Source organism: Papio anubis, chromosome 18 (assembly GCF_008728515.1).
Source record: "Papio anubis isolate 15944 chromosome 18, Panubis1.0, whole genome shotgun sequence".
In the NCBI taxonomy this organism is placed as follows: Eukaryota; Metazoa; Chordata; class Mammalia; order Primates; family Cercopithecidae; genus Papio; species Papio anubis.
Genome location: NC_044993.1, coordinates 17,939,825 through 17,954,117, shown reverse-complemented (window position 1 = coordinate 17,954,117; position 14,293 = coordinate 17,939,825). Strand labels below are relative to the sequence as shown.

General features: G+C 36.2%; 1 long non-coding RNA gene across 1 annotated transcript in view; it reads left to right on the top strand.

Annotated features, from left to right (window-relative positions):
• LOC103880538 overlaps nucleotides 1-14,293 on the top strand; it is a 230,711-nt gene that overhangs the window by 110,246 nt on the left and 106,172 nt on the right. Inside the window, exon 3 of the long non-coding RNA XR_004179647.1 lies at nucleotides 12,588-12,655. This is a non-coding gene — a long non-coding RNA (uncharacterized LOC103880538). The remainder of the gene's footprint in view (nucleotides 1-12,587; nucleotides 12,656-14,293) is intronic.

Genomic DNA, 14,293 nt, shown 5'->3' with positions numbered 1-14,293 from the left:
ACTTTACTGTGGTGATATAGAACTAAACCTGCAATATCTCTGAGGTATGCCTGCAATAGGCCCTCAAATAATGTCAATTTTCTGAGTAAATGTTACACTCTGAAAGAAGAACTTCAAGACAAATTAAAAAATCAGCAAATGTTAATGCAAAGATGATATTAATTTTATGTAAACAGGGCCTATAATTTCAGTTGTTTATATAATAATAGTGATGGCTACTTTAAGCAATAAACACTTTAAATGGAGGCTCCTTGTTTAACAGACAGCACACATTTGTAAGGAGACTCATTAGGATCTTTTGCTTAGGAGCAGAGAGGTTTTTTGTGCCAAACTGCAGGTCAATCTTTTATCCTTGTTCTTTTAATCTCTGTGATCAATCTAAGTGAGCTAATATGCTTATAAAAATTAAACTATTCTAGCCTCATGTTCCCTGTACCCCTCTTCACTTTATATGATATTACTTCTTATTTTACAGATATGATTCTGTTTTCTTTCATTTAACATTCACATCACAAACAGGCTTCCATTTTACTCTTCCTAAAGCAAAATTGCCTGTGATGCTTTTAGTATAACTTTCTACCCTGTTTAAGTATCATAAATTTAAACCAGTTGAGGTGTAACCTCGATTTTTTCTAATGAGTTCCATTTCCTATGGTGTACTGTCTCATCTGCTTCCAAAATAGACTTTCACCTTTCTTCCTCACCTGATCTATGATCTAAGATCAGTCATTGTCATATCTAATTATTTACTTTGTATAGTATGTTTTATTGAAAGATTATGAAGGTCAGTGGAAAAGAATAGATCATCTTAATAATAAAAGTAACATTTTCATTATCATCTTTATTTATTGAGTTCCCACTATATACCTGGTATCAGCAATTCTATGTGTTGCTTTAGGATATGTAAAAAGTTTTTCATTTAATCTGACTCTATGAGGTTCAAATTCTGAATTCAGAGGTGAGGAAAATGAAGTACAGACAAGTTAAGTTGCTTGCTCAAATTCACACAGCTAGAAAGTAAGTAAAATTAGGATCCCATTATAGGTCCTGTTGATTCCAGAACCTATGCTTTGCCATACCTCCTTTTGAGAAGCTCAGCAAAATGTGTTTTGTTGTTGTTGTTGTTGTTGTTATAACATGATAGGCATGGTTTCTATCTCCATTTTAAGAGTGCCAGTATTCATTGAAAAAAATTAGTATCAGTTCCCTTTCTTGTGATGCCATTCTTTTAAAAGAAACAGTGTATGTAAAAGTACTTTGTACATTGTAAAGTCCTAGACAAATGTAAGGTATAATTATAATAATGGTAATGAATATGAAGCACTTTTATTATAACTGTGTTGATAGTTATGCATTTTATCCCAAAGGCAAGTATGTCTTATTCTGTGTGATTAAAAAAAAAATTCCTGAAAATTTGTAAGTAATTCTACAAAAAAATGTAAAAACATAATACTATTTTTAATGCCCAAAGAGGCTTTTTAATTCTGGGTGAAGCCTGTAACAAGTAAAGAACCAATTTGTAACGTGACTAATTCTCTAATTATCTGTTTAAAATCTTAAATTTTTACAATTAAAGTTTTCAAAGGAGGACATTCTTAAATAATGTTGACTGACACCTATAATCTCTTAAAATACTATCAAAAAGACATCATGGGAAAGCTGCTAACTTATTTTTGAGGCCAGGAAACATCATAATTAGAGCTATATATTACAGAATTCCTAGGTCTGTATTATTCCAAAGCCTGAACTATCATCCCTTCACAATGAAATCCACTAAAATATGGACAAACATATTTCATTAGAAAAATATTTAAATGACTATCTAGAAATCAATTAGTATTTCATATAGGCATTGAACACACGTATTGCACAATACTCAAATTTGGGAGATATTTTGAGAGTCCACATGTTATTTTTCTAGTCTCATTTACTTTCAGATAACATCTGATTCTCTCTATGAAATGCTATTCTTTATTTTTTTAAGACCAATGGAAACTTTTAAATATTCTTCTATAATTCTTATTTTATTTATTTATTTATTTATTTATTTATTTATTTATTTAGAGACGGAGTCTTGCTCTGTCGCCCAGACTGGAGTGCAGTGGCGCGATCTCTGCTCATTGCCACCTCTGCCTTCTGGGTTCAAGCGATTCTCCTGCCTCAGCATCCCAAGTAGCTGGGACTACAGGTGCGTGCCACCACGCCCAGCTAATTTTTTGTATTTTTAGTAGAGACGGGGTTTCACCATGTTAGCCACGATGGTCTCGATCTCCTCACCTCATGATCTGCCTGCCTCAGCCTCCCAAAGTGCTGGGATTACAGGTGTGAGCCACCATGCCTGGCCTTTTGTTTTTGTTTTTGTTTTTGTTTTTGTTTTTGGTCACAGAGTCTTGCTCTGTTGCTCAGACTGGAGTGCAGTGGCATGATCTTGGCTCACTGCAGCCTCCACCTCCTGGATTCAAGAGATTCTCCTGCCTCAGCTTCCTGAGTAGCTGAGATTACAGGCATGTGCCACCACACCCGGCTAATTTTTGTATTTTTAGCAGTGGCGGAGTTTTATCATGTTGGCCAGGCCTCGTCTTGAGCTCCTGACCTCAGGTGATCCACCTACCTTGGCCTCCCAAAGTATTAGGATTGCAGGTATGAGTCACCGTACCCAGCCTGTAATTAATTCTTAATACAGGACATCCCTCACTTCATAAAACTAAATTCTTTATACTGAATTCTTTAAATTTAATCATTTATTTTAACCTTCTGGAAAATGCTGTTTCTACTTCATACAAATCTATAAAATACATGCATTATGTATATATCTATCTGCACATATATAGAAGCACACATAAGCATTGTAATAATTTAGTTACAAGTTTTGTGTTAATCTCAAAGTTGGCCATTTAGTTGCATTCTCTTTCATGAGATTGCATTCTTGACTGTAGACACGGCATTCATAAATGACTATACATTGGCAGTTGGGAGCAGAATTTGAGAGGAAACATGATAGAAAGCACCAGGGTAAGCATAAAAATAGAGACCAGAAGTAATTGCTTCAAAAGGATATGCTATAATTTGCTTGGTCAAATAAGTAGTATATTTCTAGAAATCCTGATTCAGATCCTTTTAAAAAGTGTAGACTCAAGATATAATAATCATGTGGTATCAGCTATTCAAATGCATTCTCAAAATCCATTTTACTAAAAGTCGAATTTTGGACATATTTTTGCTTTGCCTTGCTAATAATCTGCATCCTCAATAGATGAAAGAAATGATAGGGAAACTATATGAACCTAATTTTGATCAACACCTAAGTACTTATAGGTTAAAAACAATTAGAACTCTTAAAGAAAGTAGTCATTCAATTTTAAGGCAAAATAGGCAGGACTGATGAATATTGGACATATTATATAGCTACATGTCCAATAAGTTCACCCCTAGCCACATGTGACTATTTAAGTTTAGTAAATTAAAATTAAGTTAAAATTAAGTTAAAGATTTGGTCCATTGTACTAGCTATTGGTTACCCTATTAGAAATCACATTTCCATAGTTTCCAAAAGTTCTTTTGGACAGTGTTACCATGGACTTGATAAGGCACATTTTAGAAACATTCAGATAAAGGGTAAATATAACTTCATAGACATAATCTCTTAAAAAAAAAAAAAAAAAAAAGGAAGAAAGCTAAAAAATAAATGAAAATAACAATAACACTAAAATTGCACCTAACACATATCACATTGTATAGTTATTGACTTACTGCTTATATCGCAACCAGTCTTTAAAGTAGCAGTGTGTTTGTCTGTAATTGATGAATAAATTAATTCCCCCGTTTTCAGGAAAAGGGAGAGGGGGAAATGTAAAGAAGACCAATGTGATTTTATATTAAATTTAGGTATAAATAATTATATTAAAATATAAGGAGGAGCATATAAGGCCAATAATTTGTGGGTTGCTTCTAGGGAAAAATAAAAGAGACTTGCTGCAGGATTTTGATGTCAAGAGATTACTAAACGAGGCCTGGGCACAGTGGCTCACGCCTGTAATCCCAACAGCTTGGGAGGCGAAGGCAGGTGACTCACTTGAAGTCAGGAGTTTGAGACCAGCCTGGCCAACATGGTGAAACCCCATCTCTACTAAAAATACAAAAATTAGCCAGGCGTGGCAATGTGTGCCTGTAATCCCAGATACTTGGGAGGCCGAGGCACAAGAATCACTTGAACCCTGGAGGTGGAGGTTGCAGTGAGCCAAGATTGCACCACTGCACTCCAGCCTGGGTGATAAAGTAAGACTCTGTCTCAAAAAAATAAAGAGAGAGATTACTAAAAGTGAGAGAAGGAAGGGGAGAGAGAGAGAATTGTTCTTCAGATTCTTTTTCTCTGTCAAGAAGAATAGCCTTTAGGGTAGGAAAGGACAAAACTAGCATTGATTAGTGAGGATTGCAGCACAGGATCAGTCACAGAGATTGAAAGAGAACAACTAATTATTGGAATTCAAGTCTCCTATCCCAGACTTATTATTTTCACAGGTACTATGATAATTTGCCATTGATCCTGAAGAATTACATCTGCAGTTGAGCTTAAGGAATTGCAGACTTAAAAAAAAAAAAATACAGTTTGGGAGAAACGCCAAAAGTCTGAATGAGAGGAGAAATTATTCTCAATTTCATTACTAGGAATAAATACAGGTTCACAAAGAACAAATGTCATCACTTCCTTTTTTGATGGTATTATTTCAGAGAGATTTTATAGTAAGCATATAGCTCAGAGTTTCAGTTTGTCTTTTCCAGAATAAGATCCTAAGCAGAAGTCTACTGAAAGCCTAGTAGAGCTTTCAGTAATCTCATAGTGCTGGGAAGACAAAAATCAAGTGTCAGGATCTGTCACGGAAATGGGACCTAAGAGATGAGATGAACCAGATGCAATGTGAGTCTTAAAAAGACTAACCTAGCTTCGAGCCAGTTTACTGTTTTATTGGATTGGAGTTAATCTGCCCTTGTTCTATCCTGCTACCTCCCAGGTGATATGGTAATTTTTCTTCAAAAGAAGATATCTTACAGAACCTCTAAGATTTTTCACATACAATATGTGGCATCCATTCAATATTTTCTAGGAATAGCAAAACACAGGACCAAAGCTGGGGGGGAAAAGCAGACAGCAGAAATAGATCCACAGTGAAGTGAATCAGATATACTTATCAGATATGGCTCTTAAATAGCTCTAAAATGATAATATATTGGAGAACAAAAGAACTGCAGCTTACAAAAGAAGAATTAAATGTATATTCAGGAACTGAAAAATACAGCAACTTAAATTAAGGCATTTATAAATAGGCTTAATAGCAGATTGGAAATAAAGAGAGAATTGTTGAGTGTGATAAATCAGTTAAAAAATGCTAAAACCAAAGCATAAAGGGATAAAAGGCTGGAAAATAAACAGCATAAATCCCATAGGAGATACATTGAAAATATTTAATATATGTGTAATTGGAATCCTACAAGATAAAAAAAAGATTGCAGTAGGTAATTTTCAAACTGCTAAGGACTAACAGTTTCCAAAAAGGGGAAAGATATTAAGCCATAGGTATCCCAGGCAGGATAAATACCAAGAAAATCACGCCTAGGCACGTTAGTAAAACTTCTGAAGTTGAAAGAGAAAATCTTAAGTGAAGACAAAAAAAGAAGACATGCTACTTGAAGGAAGCAGCAATAAGACTGACAGCTGACTTCTCAACGAAATGATGGAGCTCAAAAGACAATGGAATGACATCTTTTAAAAGCAGAAAGAAAATAACTGCCAATCTAGAATTCTGTGCTGTGAAAATATCCTTGAAAATTGAAGATGAAAATAACTATAGGAAAACAAAAACTGAGAGAACTTATCAGCAGCATACCCAACCTAAAAGAAACACCAAAGGGAGAATTTAGGTAGAAGAAACGTGACCTCAGAAAGAAATGTCAAAATGGAAGAATAAACACAGAGCAGTGCACAAGGTGTATATGTGAGCGAGTCTGAATGAATCTTGACTGCAAAATAGAAAAATGAAAATATCTTGTGAGACTTAAAACATATGAATGATCAAATGCATGTCAATAATAACAAAAGGTGGGAGGAAGTAAATAAAATAATACCAATTTCAGTTCTAGCATTGTGTGGGAAGTGACAAAAGTACTAATTTATAATAGACTATAGTGAGTCACAGACGTATGTCGCAATATTTGGGGTACCACTTAATAGTAAAATAATGTATTACTATCAAACTAAAAGAAAAAATGTAATAAGAGAAGGACTTGGTTAATTATAAGTGATGCAAAAAAGAATTTAAAGAAAACAAATCAGGTAGAACAAATAGGAAACAATAAGATGATATGTTTATAATTCAAAATATATCAGTAATTATGTTAAATATAAATTGACTCAATTTTGCAGTTAAAAGACAAGTTGTTAGACTGGATAAAAGACAGAATCCAATAACCTATAGGCAAAAGAGGAAATTATGGTATAAATTAGAAAGTACTTTTAACCAAATGATAATCAAAACATGACATGTGAAAACCTGGGGGTTGTATCTAAAGCTGTTCCTAGAGGAAAATATATAACCTTTAAATGCATGTTTAAAAGGAAAAAAAGGCTGGAAAAATCATGATATAAATATCTCATCAAGAAACTAGAAACAAAATGTAAAATGAAGCCCAAAGAAAGTAGAAGGCAAAAAATAATAAGAAAAATTAACTGAATGGAAATCAAATGTTTAACTGAAAAAATCAACAACAGCAGAACAACAATGGATTCTTCTCAAATGCACATGGAATTTCAAAAAGATAGACTATATGTTGGGGCATACAAGTCTTGAGTTGAAATTGCATAGAATATTTTCCCTGAAACAGTGGTATCAAGTTGGAAATTTATAGTAATAAGATACCTAGAAAAAAACACAAATATTTAGAAATTAAACAATATACTTAACACCTGTAAAAAAAATGACAAGGGAATTTTTTTTTTAATCTCAACTAAATGAGAATGAATACACATCCTATGAAAATGTGTGTGATGAAGCTAAAGCAATTGTTAGAGGAAAATGTATCACTTTACACATCTGTAATAGGAAATAAAGTGTAAAATTATCTAAGATTCTGCCTTATGAATCTAGAAAAAGGGAAGCAAATTAAACCCAAAGTAAATAGAAGAAAGGATATTATATAATGAGGAGTTGAAATAAAAAAATTAACAATCAGATTGATTCTCTGAAAAGATTAATAAAATTGATTTTAAAAAGATTAAGGAAAAAAACAAATCACCAATATCACAAATGAAATAAGGACATCACCAAAATTCTGACAGATAAGAAAAAGGATAGTAGGATATTATTAACAACTGTATTCCAATCAATTTGACAACTGAGATGAAAATAGACAAATTCTTTGAAAACCCCAGCTTACCAAAATTGACATAAGAAATTAGAAATCTGAATAGTCTAAGATCATTTTTCTAAAATTGAATTTGTAGGCCAGGCCCAGTGCCTCACGCCTGTAATATCATCACTTTGGGAGGCTGACACAAGAGAATCGCTTGAGGCAAGGACTTCAAGACCAGCCTGGGCAACAAAGTGAGATCCTGTCTGTACAAAATATAAAAATAAAAACAAATTAGTCAGGTGTGGTGGCATACACTTGTAGTCCCAACTATTCAGGAGGCTGAGGTGGGAGGATCACTTGAGCCCGGGAAGTTGATGCTGCAGTGAGCTGTGATCATGCCACTGCACTCTAGCCTGGGTGACAGAGTAAGACTCTGTCTCAAAAAAAAAAAAAAAAAAATTGAATTTTTTATATAAAAATTGTCCACAAAGAAATCCCCAGGCCTCATAACTTTACTGGTTAATTCAATTTAGCATTTAAGGACAAAATAATAATCTTATACAAACTTTTTCAGAATATAGAGGAGGGAGACACTCTCCAACTCATTCTATGCTATTAGCAAGACCCTGATAACAATAGCGAAGTTACTATGCCCCCCAAAAAATTATAGACTAATGTTTGTCATGCACATGGATTCAAAAATTCTTAAAATGTTAGCAGGTCAATTATTGTAATATATAAAAAGATTAGTATATCATGATCAATGGGGGATTGTCCCAGGATTGCCAGGTTGATTTAGCATATGAAAATCAGTCATTGTAATTCACTATACTCACAGCTTTAAGCTGTTATGTGTTTCAATAGAGGCTGAAAATGATTTGACAAAATTTAATAACCATTCATGATTTTTAAAAAAATTGTTAGCAGCTAAGGATGGAAGGAAACCTCTTTCACATGATAAAGAGCGTAATTCTTAGTAATGAAAGGCTGAATTCTTCTTCCCCTGTGACCATGAACAAGACAGTGACATCCCCTAAGATTGGAAACAAGGTAAGGATGTTTACAGTCACCTATCACTACTTCTATTCAACATTGTACTAGATATCCTCACCAATGAGATAAGGACAAAGGAATAATTGGCATGATTACTGGAAATGAAGCTGTCTAGTCACAAATGAACTTATTGTGTTGACAGAAAATTGTAAGGAATCTTCGTAAAAAGTATCATTTGTGTAAGATGTAGGAGAGAAATTATATTAATATCTTCTTAATATATTAATAGCTGATAGAATAAACAAGAAAACAGTAACAGTGATTACTTATTCGGGGGTTGGGTGAGGAACTCATGGGTAGAAGAGGGGAAAGACAGAGACTTTTTCCTTTCTACATTTTTTAAATTATTGATACTTCATTGTAATGTATTATTCAAAAATATAACTTATTTTTGTAAAAAAAATACTGAAAGTTGGCATTGCTTCATCATTGTAGTTAAATAATGAGCACCTTTCACTTCCCAAAACCCTCCATACCAATCACAATAGAACTCTCTTATCAGACTATTGATGTCATGCAACACAAAAATTTCAGAATTATACATACATTTTTAATGGAGCCCTTTCATGGGTCTATTATGCATTGACATAAGCTGTAGTTTGACTTCTGATTACAGATCATTCACAGTCTATTCACCATGGATATCTGTTTAACACTTTTCCACTCAGCCTTTTACCTGCATTGCTATTTAATAGTAAAAGTAAAGATTGAATTTTATTTTCTTTTCCTTGTTTTTCTCAAATGGTAACCAACACACTGAAGTAATAATAGTAATGATAGCAGTAATAAAATCTAACACTTATTTAGAGCTTGTTATGTGCAGATACTGTGCTTAATTCTTTACATGTATTCTTTCAAAATTCTATATCCATAATTCTGACAAAAGAGTTGGAAAGTATAAGAGGTTAAATATAAATAATTCAGATTAAATAGCCATTCTCCAAATAATCATCAATTCACTGTACTCTGTAGTTTTGTACACTGTACCAACAGTTGAGAATCGTGTAACAGTTGAAAATTATTGGAAGGGGAGTCTTAAAAGAAACTTATAAATGGAAGTTTTAGAGATTATAGGTGAAGAGCAACAGTATTTAGAACATGCTTATAATCAGACCAGTTCCAGGTCAACATTATGCTATCATAATAGAAATTTATGCAGATATACATATCAGATCAAAAATGTCTTCATGTAATTTAAACAGAAGTATAAAATTCCTTTAGCTGAATTATGAAAGTAATTTGAACTCTTTGTCCACCTGACCAAGGGAGGTAACAAAATCTTTTTTTCCAACTACTGCTTCTTTGACTTCTCTGTTAGTCCTTGGAGACCATGAGTAATAGTCCAAATATTTTATCAGTTTTGAATCCACCCAATAGGCTCATTCACTCTTTGTCCCTCTCTATTCATTGTAAACATGCATTAAGCCACACTGGTAATTTTAACATTCTGAAAATACTAGACAACTGCAGTATCATTATCATGAGAATTAACCAACATAAATATTATCAGGACTCCTTAAGCAGCCAATTTCATCTGCTCTTTAGCAAAGTATACTATGATAGCACCAAGAATTCCATCTTTCACAAATACCTGGATCAGTAGGCACTCTACTGCATCCCCAAATTAGAAGTAGCTGTGCTTTTGGCTTCTGAACTGTAGACAGCTCTGGGGGACAGGCACCAAGTTGCCGCTGCTTTCCTCAGCCTCAGACCTAGAAAGGCCTGTCTCAGTGCTCATTTTGGTATACCCTGATAGCTCCCTACATCAGGAGCCCACATGGGAGACTAACGAAGCAAAGATGGTTTCTGAAAACCTCCTGTACTAAAAATGCCATGCAGTGGCTCTGAATGTACTCCTCTTCGTGTATTCTCTCTTCTCCCCTCCCTTCCATATCCGTGCCCTTGTTTAGTTCCAATTTCCATTAGAAATGCTATTTGGGCAGCAAATTTCACAGATTGGATCCATCTCAATGCTGCTATACAAAGAAAACACATCTGTCTGACTCTTCATTTAAAATAAGGGAAAAAAATTGAAATAACAAAATGCTGTAGTCGCTCTGAGCTGTTTCCTAATGAACCTGTTTGTCCCAAGAGCTGTAGTGAGGAGCTTCTCCTCGGTGAGAATTCTTTATGCATATTAATATTATTCATGTTTTCCATGCGACTCTGTCTGACTTGCCCTCACCCCATCCTTTGAATTCATTTAAATAAAAATAATTTATGTGGACATTCCTTCAGTCAGGATTTTCTCTCCCCCTTTCTTAAAGACATCCATAATATTTCGTTGATGCTTTGTGTCCAAACCAAATCGTTATGCTTTTGCATATCATTAGGGCTTTATAAAGAACAACAGCGACATCTGCATGTGCCGCAGTGCCAAGGAGATAGGAAAAATACGGAAAACAAAACTCTGTATTGGCTTGGAGGCTGTCTGACTCTCTGTCTCCCTAGCAGCCCCTGCCACCACCATGGACAGGAGTAATTGTACAGTGTAATCACATCATGCCTCATCTGCATATTCATAACAGAGACAAAGCTTTGGAGGATAAGGGGGGAGCAGGGGTAATTTAAATATAAAACAGCATCTCATTTCCAAATCAAGTTGTGCCAGTTAGACTGTGCACCAGGCTTCAATATTAAGCCAACATTGTTTTACAGTTTGGAAACTGGAGTGAAGAAGAAGATGGAGAAGAGACTCAAAAAAGAAGGGGTGATACTACATTTTCATTCTTAACTGAGGAAAAACAAAACAAGACAACAACAACAGCGACAGAATAAAAATAAAGTAATATTTGAAGAGTCACCAACAGTGGCTAACCAGCTGCGGTTTTACCAGGAATGAAATAGCCCATTGAGGGAGCTTTAAAAGCCCCCAATTAATATGTTGTGCATGTATAAGATCTACAAAGAACTCACTGTATTCTTTCTCTCCCCCACCAAGTCCCCCCCAATACTCACATAGTCCCTAACCACCACCTTTCTTTCCTGTCGGGTTCAGGGGAAAAAGATCAGAGCTACAAAATGATTGACTAATTGCTTCAAAAGTAACAACATCCCTCTTCAAAAAGAAAGGACAAAAACAAACACATACAAAAAGGTGACTGTTCATTAATGAAGGGATAAATTACCGATGGCTTCTTCATTCTCTTTAGTTCATTACCCCCCAAAAGAAACAAATATAATCCACATGTTAATATTTCTTGTCTTCGTTTTCTTTGTTTCTAATATGATGCTCTTTATTATATATTTCTAAGTGTTGGTATTTGTAGAAGCCTCTGCCACTGCATTCCCCAAAGAGCTACTAGTTTCAACCCACTGGAGTTTATATTCCTTTAATTGTCTAGTGCAGGAACATTTCTGCTGTTTTTTAAAATACACTGCTCTGCAGGAATTAGAAGAATCCAAGGTTGTATCCAACTTCAAAGGTTTCCAAGTCATAATGATTTTAGCAAAAGTAGAAGACAGATCATGGAACAAGTCCCTGTTTGAAGATAAGCATCATAGGGACCTTTTTTTCTTCCCTCTCTCCCCAACTTTGTACTTCTCTTGGCTCTGAATGCCCCTCGCTAACACAGTTTAATGATATGCAAATGAAATATGCATAAAACCATTCTACTGTATGATGATTAAACACTGGAGACATTAACAGCGGAGGCTTCACTCTTTGTAATAATCCTTCCCGACCATCCACTTTGATTGCGGAGTTATGGAAACCCATAGCAGTTGGCAGAGAGAGCGAAAGAGAGAATGAAGGAAAGACGCAGGGACACATCACCCATCTCGGTGCTTCTCCCACTCCAGGAGAGGTCCCCCCCTTTGTACTGCATTCCTATTGCTGTCTTTTGTAATCCATCCATGCAGTCGCACCAGAGCGATTAACGGAAAAAACCTCTTTTCTCTTAATGTTTCAAAGCTCATTAGCCAAACGATTATTCCTCATTAACAGCGAAAGCTCATTCATTAAAAGGAAGAATATGCCCAAAAGATGCCAGCGCAGCTAATCCTGAGTCCCGTAACTGGGCTGTTAAATCCCATACTACTTGTATATTCCATGCAAAAGGGACACGCGCCAATCCACATTTTTTTTAAGAAAGAAAAAACAGTTTGTGTGTTTTGTAAAATCCACAAGAGCAGCAATTAATATTCCCATTGAATGACTTTATTTTTTTGTCTCTCCCTTTTGTTTCCAGCGCCTGCCCCTGGCTCAGCGCCCGGTGCCAACAGAACACCTTTCAGGATCCACAGCAACGCAGACAACGTAAGTACCAGCCGTTCCCTGAAACCCTTTTGCAGATTTTTTAAAAACAACCACCTAAAACATAGAGAGACAAGCCTCTTTCCCCTTCTTCTCCCCTGCATTATGCCACCAGTGTTTCCTCAGTAGCCCCTTCCAAATCCCTCTGCCTTCAAGTTTGTGCATGTCTGTGTGGCATCCCTCCTCCTCCTTCACTCCCATAGTGGATCTTGTAAAAGGGCTTCAGATCGGCCCCATTCATCTCCCTGGTGATAGCAGTGAATGTAGATAAATCTCTGGCTGCCTGCTTGCTGCTGGAGTATGATTTTTATTTTGTCTTCTGTGTATACCTGGGTCAAAAAGTGGGATGTATGCGTACACATACATGCACATACACATATTTCCTTCTCTCTCCTCTGTCTCCCTCCTTTTTCTCACACATGCATACATCCTACATATGTGTATATGCATAAACATATACACCTATATATACATACCCATACCTACAGCACAAAATATATACATATCTAAACGTTTGTCTCAAAATATGCGTATTTATATACACATACAACCTTACACATGTGTTTATATGCAATCGATAGGTGCCTATCTTTTAATTTATACCCGTCTATATCTCCATTTAAATATTCCCTCTCTTCTCCCAGCAGAGGCTGTGTGCAATTGCAATCCAGGATTATACAAGCAGTATTCTTTCCTTATGATTTCTAGTTGTAGACCTTTATGCTCCCTTCTCTGCCTTCTTCGCAGCTGTAGAATTGGCGTCTTTCCCTGAGGTTTTCCAAGTGGCAAGTGGCACAGGCTGTGGCATGTATTCATGCCGCTTCCTATGGCATTTCTCTTCCGATGTCTGCTTTTTCTTTGTTTGTTGTTGACTAGGCTGAATGGTGGGGGTTTTTTTTAAGTTAATTATAAACGAAGTTGAAATAGCAAACAAGCCAACAGCTTGCCCCCCACCAAAAAAAAAAAAAAAAAAAAAAAAAAAAATTAGCCCCACACAAGCGCCTTCTGCTGCAACAGATGCCCAGATCACCTCTGGCACGGGCAAATGGGCAAACGATTTTGGTTTTCAGTTTTTTCTGTTTGTTGCTGTATTTGTTGTTTGTTTTCCTTGTTTCTTTTGATTTTTCGAGGAGTCCAGAATCCCGGCCTCTGCCTGAAACGGAACAGTGTCATGGCGGAGACGACGGCCTTTGTCTTGCTGGGTGTGAAAACATCCGCTGTGCTGGCTCCACTGCGGCAGAATCAAGTTTAAAGGAAAAAAAGTGATTAAAGTCAGCTTTGTGCCTCTGTGGTGTGGAAGACCCCCAAACCCCAAGTAGCCGAGTCCCAGGGTCCGAGGAAGGGCTCATAGTTGGAGCAGCCTAGGCTGTAATCCTGGCACTTGCGCCTTCGGTTGCTGCTTGCTGTTCGCTCCTGGGGGTCTGGATAATCTCCCTTGGCTTTACCGCACTGTCTGGCCCGCATACAGGGCCCCGTAACATATACCCGCTGCTGCTATCACACGAAACTGTGGCGTTGCCCCTGAATGGATGGCACCGTGCCAACTCTTCTGCCATCCGCCCTTGCAGCTTTTTTCTTTTCTCCCTCCCTCCCCTTCTTCTTCTCCTCCTCCCGTCGACTTGACGTTAATTAACACACGGG